This window comes from Nelumbo lutea, chromosome 3, assembly GCF_056320005.1.
Source record: "Nelumbo lutea isolate HS-2025 chromosome 3, American lotus-T2T, whole genome shotgun sequence".
NCBI lineage: Eukaryota > Viridiplantae > Streptophyta > Magnoliopsida > Proteales > Nelumbonaceae > Nelumbo > Nelumbo lutea.
The window spans coordinates 5,609,140-5,617,763 of NC_142686.1; positions in this window are offsets into that span (position 1 = coordinate 5,609,140).

The window sequence follows — 8,624 nt, forward strand, 5'->3', positions numbered from 1 at the left end:
GGCGTTTCGGTCTGGGTGGATGCGCTTATCCGGTCAAGTATTTGTTTGGAAATCAATTTATTCTCTATATTTTATCAATTTTCAACATTTTACATACTGAAAATTGAATACATTTCAACAATTATCCCATCTTTGATCTTTGTAAGAGCCAAAGACTGGCCAATTTATCACGAGTAAACACGTTAATGTTATACCAGTTCTTACATAAAGCACGTAAGAACTTGTGTATTCCTTCATTATGATTTTGGTGGTATTTGGTAGAGGTGTAAATCAGGTGGGGAAAAGTATGATTCTTGGGCTGGATAGATCCGTGTTTTTCTGCCCTAAGATATTTTGGGGTCATCTCACCATGATCCATGGCCCAAGCCCGTGTGAGTCCATGCCACGGGCCTAGGTTGGGCTGGTTGTGAGCCATGTAGTGGGCCTGGCTTGTGTTAGGCCGGGCCTTCGGCCTAGGCTGAATTGGGTCAAACTGTTTCTTTTTTTTATATATTTTGATTTTTTTGCTACAACACTTCACTTTTTCTTAATTCAATAATTCCTTTGAGCTTTGGGAATAAATTGGAAAATTAAAAAAAAATACTTAAATACTTAACAAAATGCAAAATGAACAACAAATTGGAAAAAATGGGAATTTTATATCTTAAATTTGAACAATACAATGGTCAATGGATAATGGATTAATGAAATATAGAAAATGGAATAAAATATAAAAAATATAATACAATTATAAATTGAAAATAAAAAATACATTGTTGAAAAAATAAGAAGTAATATAAATAAAATTGAAAATTTTATAATAATTTTAAAAATTGAAAAAAAATACAATAATTTAAATAATGAAATATTGAGTATACAAAAGAATAAAAAATATTGACTTCGTCATTTTTTTCAAGTTCCACCTCTTCCTGCATCTTCATCTAATCATCTCCTTGGTTGTCATCATCTACTTCAAATGAAACATCATGTGTAATGTCATGCCCTCCTTTATCTTGTAATCTTATCTTCAGCATCCAACCAATATTTAAGGAATTTGCACATCTCCAAACTTTCATCATTCATACAGTTTCTCTTGTCATCTGGCACCCTAGCATCTGCACTAAAACAACACTCTGATGGAACTGTAGATATCGGAGGGGGTTAGTAGATCACGTGCCATGACAACAAGGACTTGATAGTTTTTTTCATGTCATTTCTACTATGCTAAAATATCAAAATTATCGCATCCCTCGTTGTCACAGGAATCAATTAAAGTAGAAATACTTGCTTGTAAATAAAAATTAAGTTCAGTAAATGAATTTGTTGATGAACAGATAATACATTTCTGCCTCTTATGTAGTAGAGACCAAATTTTGTCTCTACTACTGGAAATGGAACTAGCTGTTTCAAAGGTGGAACTTTCACCTGTACAAGATTTCTTATGCCCACTCACATGAGATTCATATAAACCATACATTTCAAATAATAAATTATTAACTTCTATTTTATTTCCAACTTCAATATTCATATTTTTACAATATGATTCAAGTAAAATTTCTAAACCATCTTTCCTAATCTTATGATCTAATATTACAACTAAGGCTCGGATTAGGAGTAAAAATACAAATTTGTAGAGTGCAAAACTATGTATTTTATATTGTTTTGTATGGATTTGTACTGTATATATTTGTATTTGTACTCCTTCCAAATTGAGCCTAAGCAATAAAGGGGAGGAATTTTCTCCCAATATTATTTAAATTTATTTTCTATTATTTCAATACTACTTTGAAACTATGGATTTTTCTTATATTTTGCAAAACATTCACTAATTATAAATAATTGATTAACTAAAAGACAACTAGTTGAGTAATAAACACCTGAAAATCCATTAGTTGCATCATAAAAAATTTGTAAAATATCTTTTATACAAATTGACATTTCCCAATCTTCCTCAAGTATAGGATCATGTGGCATTTTTGCACTATAAAAATCACTAAGAATTTGTTTGTAAGCAATGCAATTTTCTAACATAGAATATGTAGAATTTCATCTATGTTGAACATCTAATACAAAATGTTTATATTTTAAACCATAACTTTGACTTAATATTTAAATTATTGTTTTCTTACCCCAAAACTTTAAATATATATTATACAATTTCTAATTTTAGAAATATGACAAAAAATCATATTTAAAGAATCTTGAATACATAAATTTAAAATATGACATGCGCATGTAATATGAAATAATTTACCATCTAAAAATGGTTTTAATTGAAATTTCAAAATATTTATTGTTGAATCATTATTACTAGCATTATGAAAATTAATAAAAAAAAGTTATTTTAAATTCCATAAATATGTAAAGTATTTAAAATACTTGCAACAAAAAATGGGCTAGACTCTGGCCATTCAAGCTTTTTAAAACTTAAATTTTTTTTTTATGTAAAAGTCATTTTTCATCAATAAAATGAATGGTAACACAAATATAACTTATGTTAAATCTAGATGTCCAAATATCAGAAGTAATTGAAATTTTAGAATTAAGATTTGATAACATAAAAATTAATATATGAATAAAAAAATTAAAGCATCTATTCTAATAGTATTTCTAAAAACTTTTTTAAATTATGGATTTATAGATCTACGTAAAAAAATTTCAAGTTTAGTATCTTCAGCTAATAAAAATGGATGGCACAATATATTTTGCTAATTCTTACCTCATTTTTTCTTGGGAATATTTAAAAGTACCAAAAATCTCACTTACTATTTGTGCTTGTGATGTTTCTTTCCCTTCTTCTTCTTTTATTAAATGGCTTTTCAAATGTATACCCAAATAGCCAGTACCACCACTACTATTATAGCTAAAGTCACTCCTACATTTTTGATAAACAACTCTCTTTCCCTTCTCCTCAACCTCTTCTATTTTAAATATTGTCCAAACTGAACTAATCAATCTAGTGTTATTTTTCTCTCCCCAACCTAGTGTTCTTTTTCTCTCCCCTACCTCTAGTAGCAATATGAAGGGTGGGAACGTTGGCAATATCAGAAGTAACATCCATATCGGCGCTAACACTATCATATTGCGATTGGACATCAACATCATCGACATTGACTACGTTGAGGAATTGGTGTTGAGAGCGAGAAGAGGATCTGACTATTTTTTAATTATAAAAAAAGTAAAAATTAATTTAATTGCACTTACCTGAATTGTCGGTTCAGAATTTCAACTTGATCCCAACGGTTGAAGCATGCAAGTCTCCCAAATTACTAACTTGAAGTACCCGAGCGAACCTTCTTCTTGTTGAAACTTAAATAAAGTTGAGAATTGGAGAATAGAGAGAGTATGAGAGTATATGTGAGAGTATGATGTATGAGACTAAGAGACTAAGAGAGTATGGGAAGTGGTATGATGAGAATGGTGGATGATAAGGCTATTTATAGGAATTGAAAATAATTCAATTCCCCAAAATACCCTAAAAAGTAGTTGTTTATTAGTTGTTGAGATGGGTATTTGGTCATTATAGTCATTTATCACTTTACCTAAATACCTCTAAACTAGTTGTTATATAGTTGTTGGGGGCATTATTGTTATTTTATCTCCCCCAAAGCCAAAATACATAAACACCTCTTATATAGTTCTTTATAGCTTTGGGGGGTATTTCTATAACCCTCCCCCCCCCCCCAAAAAAAAAAGTTGAAACTAGCTGTGGGGCGGGTCTCCAATGGCTAGTTCTTCGGACAGGCCGAGCGCAGCCTAGGCTAGGCCAGTCCACGGGCCACAAGCGGCATGACACGATAGTGTAGGCCATGCCAGTCCTGCCCACCAACCTGTAACCCCAAGCTCAGCACAACCCATGAACCATCGAGCCAGGCCAGCTCAAAATCATGCCAGGCCACGAGCGGCCTAGACCGATTTACACCTCTACCATTATTTTATCAAAGAACTGATGCTAGTTAAATTTCAAGCCAAAAATAGGTTTACATGTGATGAAGGATGATTTGACTCGATCTATGAAACGGCGACACGTGGACACTGACTCGACGTAGGCGACAGCTCAGCATTGCGGTCCAGTACGGCTAAGTAACGGGCCCATAAAGCAGCTCGCTACATCATAGCGCGCAAAAGGAGGAGCTCGCCACGATGCGAGCTCCAGGTTCCCCAAACTACCTCCAAAGGAATATTCCGAGGCAACCTTAGCTCACAAGCTAAGAAAACCAGCTCACCCGAGCTCCCAAGTAGACAAGTCATCCCGAGGACCAATTCTACTAAGGCACTCCTGAAGTACTCCGAGCTCGCTGAAGAGTAGCTCGCGATTGAGCCGCACGAGCATTCCTCAGCTTCTATCCAACAGGTCGTACCAATCAGACTACGCCAAGTCCCTTACTAACAGCGCAGTCCCTGTCCTTTTGGCAGTCTGCACCCACGTCTCTCAGTAGGCGGAGGCGTGCCTGTCACTTAGGGGACGTGTCACTTACCCGGGCAAGGAGCACGTCACAACGGCCACCTGCGCAGCCCTAACAAGCAACGGATGTGGCAGGGGCCCAATGGCGGTTATGCCCGATCTCACAAAAGCGCCTCTATAAAAGCCCTCGGGGCAGAGGAGAAACTTCTTCTGAAAAAACCTCTACTCGCTCGAATATAGTGATAAGCGTGACCTCCACTCTTAGCCTCCGCTTTCTCTTTACTTCCCAGACACGATACTAACTTAAGCATCGGAGTATTCCCACCGGGTAAACCCCCAGGAATCCTTCCTTTCATCTTCTCAGGTGCCACTTGTTGCCAACAAGGAGACAGTCAGCAGTCAGCTAGGAGTGTCCAGATCGCGCTACATAAATTGGCGCCATCTGTGGGAAACGCTTCAAAAATCCTTTCTCTCTAAACTCTTTCAGTTCCCTCTTCTTCCTTGAAACAATCCAACGTTCATGGCTTCCTCTAGTGACGTCGAACGAAGCATGGAAATGAATAACTCCAGGGAACAACCCCAACTTCCAACTGTCTACATCGGACAGTTCACCATCCCCCTCTCAACGGACAGAATCCCCAGCTTGAATGTGCCTCTCACAATGACACCTGTCATCACCCCACTCCCTACTACAGTCGGAACAACGTTGACCGAACCTTCGATCGTGCCCCTAGCGGCCAGTCCAAACCAACTGGAGGACCTGATGCAGTGCATGAAGGCCATGTAGGCCCAAATGCAACAGTTCCAACAACTTCAGCTCTATCAACAACACATGTTGCACCAGGTCCCCTGGTACCAGTATTAGTAGCAGTTCCCCCAGCTGCCCCAACCTCAGCTTCAACAGCCTCAGCTCCAGCCTCAACACATGGCCTTGCAACAAGCCAAGTTTCGCCGCCAGAGTGAACACTCCGGCCGAGGAGAGGCCCCCCAAAATCTCCCAAAAACCAAGCCTCCCCCCACGGCAGACAAGAGAGATCGGCTACCCCGATCTCGCCGCGGGCGGACAGGTCGAGAGGACCCTGGCTCGGTAGGTCAACGTCACCTCGACAGTTGAAGTTTGGAACCCCGATCCTTGAAAACCGATTCGAGATCCTGGCAACAAATTCCAAGCAGGCCCCTTCTGTCCTTAGCTATCACCAGCAGACCGGGCTACCCCCGGCGCAAACCATTCTAGATAGCGCGGAGGTGAGCAGCACGAGCGCCGAGCCCATCAAGAAGCAGAGACGCCGCCACCGAGCTTGCCGATCTGTCACCTGTGATTTGCCCGAGCTCATGGACAAAGAAGAGGTAGGCTCGGCCGAAGCCAAAGCCCCCTCCTCTTAGTTCCGTCCCCCCTGTTTTCCGAACTCCTGGCAGTCCCGATGCCCAAGGATTTCAAGCTCCCTCCTCTTGACAAGTATGATGGGTCGTTCGACCCGAATGATCATGTAGATGCCTTTCAGTCACAAACGCACCTGGCGCGAGCCAGTGAGTCATGCATGTGCATGGCCTTCTCCACTACGTTCAGGGGAGCAGCCCGCACATGGTACCGGAATTTGGCACTGGGGTCGATAAGAAGTTGGGCGTAGTTCGTGCAAGCCTTCACGTCCCACTTTGTCACCAGCAAGCGGTGCCCGCGAACTGAAGAAAGAATCTTCAACGTAGTGCAAAGAGAGGGAGAGTCCATCAGGAGCTATATCAAGCGATTCAACGATGCTTGTATGCAGATACCACGCCTGGACCCGCCGTACGCCTTGTAGCAGCCAAGAAGGGCGTGAAGCACAAAGAGTTCAAGTGGCACATGGTCGTCAACCAACCCACGACCATAATCGAGTTTTTGAAACTTGCGGAAAAGTTCATAGCCACCGAAGAGGAGATCAACTAGAAGGGTGAGGGCACACCCGAAAAAAGAAAGAGAGAAGGAGAGTCTTCCAGTCAAGAGGACACCCGAAGAAAAAAGGAAACAGCTCGGGGTGCAAAGTTGGGTCAGTTATTCCGAGCTCCTGCTCCGAATTGAGCTGATTACACTCGACTGAACGCGAAGCGGGCCAAAATTCTGATAGCGATCAAGGACGCCCCGTACGTGAAGTGGCCACCCCGTCTGAGGGGCAATCCCAATGAAAGAAATAAGTCTGTATTGCAACTTTCACAAAGACCACGGTCACAGTACCGAGAATTGTAAAAACCTCCGCGACGAGATAGAAGAGCTCATCCATAGCGGATATTTGAGAAACTTTGTACAAAATAATAATAACAATAATAATAGTAATAGAGCAGGTCGGCAAGGGAAGCACAATAAAGACGCTCCCGAGTCTAGCAGCAGGCCGGCCAAACAACCACAGAGGCAGCCTCCAGAGGAGAGGCCAGTTCGGGGGACCATCCACATGATAGTGGGAGGTTCAATCGTTGCGGGTTGCACCTCAGCAGCAGCCCGGACATCGGTTCGTAAGGTCACCCAGGAGGAACAGAACCCCCCAAAGCGGCCGAGAATAGAAGAGCCAATTTTCTTCACAGAAGACGATGCGCGAGGGGTCCATTACCCCCACGACGACGCGCTCATAATAAAGCTGAGAATCAATGACTTCGAGGTCAGGCGCATACTCGTCGACTCAGGCAGCTGGGCCGACATACTCTTCAAAGCTGTGTTTGACCAGCTCTAGTTGCAGAGAAGCGACCTGAAGCCCGCCAACACTCCTTTGGTAGGCTTCAGCGAAGAAGAAGTCCAGCCCCATGGGAAAATAACAATACCTATAGAGATCGGCACATGGCCTTGTGTGGTCAGATTCGAACACAACTTCCTGGTGGTAGCGACCCCCTCTCCCTACAATGCCATAGTAGGTCGACCGATCACCCATGTCCTACGGGCGGTGGTCTCCACTTACCACTGGGCTATGCAGTTCCCAACAGACTTCGGTGTGGGAGTAGCGTGGGGCGACCAGCTCGAGTCCCGCAAGTGCTACGTTGCCGCCCTAAAGGGGAAAACCAAGGTGGCCGATGACCTTGAACTGGAACGACCCACGGAGCAATGCGAAGAGCGAGCCGCGCCCATGGAAGAAACAGACGTGGTCCTGACCTCAACAGCAGACCCAGCTCAAACGCTTCAGATCGGCGCTTCCATCCAGGAACCCCTACGATCTAAACTGGTAAGTTTTTTACTTCAAAGTTTAGATATTTTTGCATGGTTCACGGCAGAAATGCCCAATATAGACCCCTGACTCATAACTCACAAACTGAACGCTGATCCTGTAGTTAGGCCCGTTAGACAGAAGAAACGCAACCTAGCCCCAGAACGATGGAAAGCGGTCGATGAAGAAGTCGAGAAGATCCTTGCAGCGAACTTCATAAGAGAAGTCCAATACCCGATCTGGGTAGCCAACCCCATCTTGGTAAAGAAGGCCAACGGAAAGTAGCGCATGTGCATCGATTACACCAACCTGAATCGGGCTTGCCCGAAAGACTGCTTCCTGCTCCCCCAAATTGATCGTCTGGTGGACGCGACCTCAGGGCATGAGTTGCTAAGTTTCTTGGACGCCTATTCGGGCTATAACCAGATCAAGATGGACCGGTAGACGAAGAAAAGACTGCCTTCATCACGGAATTCGGCCTATACTGTTACAAGGTTATGCCCTTCGGGTTGAAAAACGCAGGGGCAACCTTTCAGAGGCTTGTAAATAAATTGTTTGCACCGTTAATCGGCAAAAATGTAGAATGCTATGTGGACGACATGGTCGTCATAACTCAATTCTCACATGAATTAATACGAGACTTGCATTCTGTTTTTGAAATTTTGCGTAAGTTTAATATGAGGTTGAATCCAAACAAGTGTGTGTTCGGTGTAACCTCGGGTAAGTTCCTTGGATACATCGTTAACTGGCGCAACATTGAAGCCAACCCAGATAAGGTTAAGGCCATCTTGGACATGAAACCACCCCGAAAGTTGAAGGAGGTTTAGAGGTTGAATGGCCGCATAGCCGCCCTAAGCCATTTCATGTCTAAATCAACGGACCGTTGTCTGCCGTTCTTTAAGGCAATAAAGAGCAAAGGGTTTGAATGGACCCAAGATTGCCAGCTCGCATTCGACGAGCTCAAAGAATACCTTACTAGCGTGTCGACCTTAACCCGGCCCGATGAGGACGATGTTTTAGAACTCTACCTCTCGGTGAGCGACGAGGTGGTTAGTTCGGTACTAATAAAGGAAGTA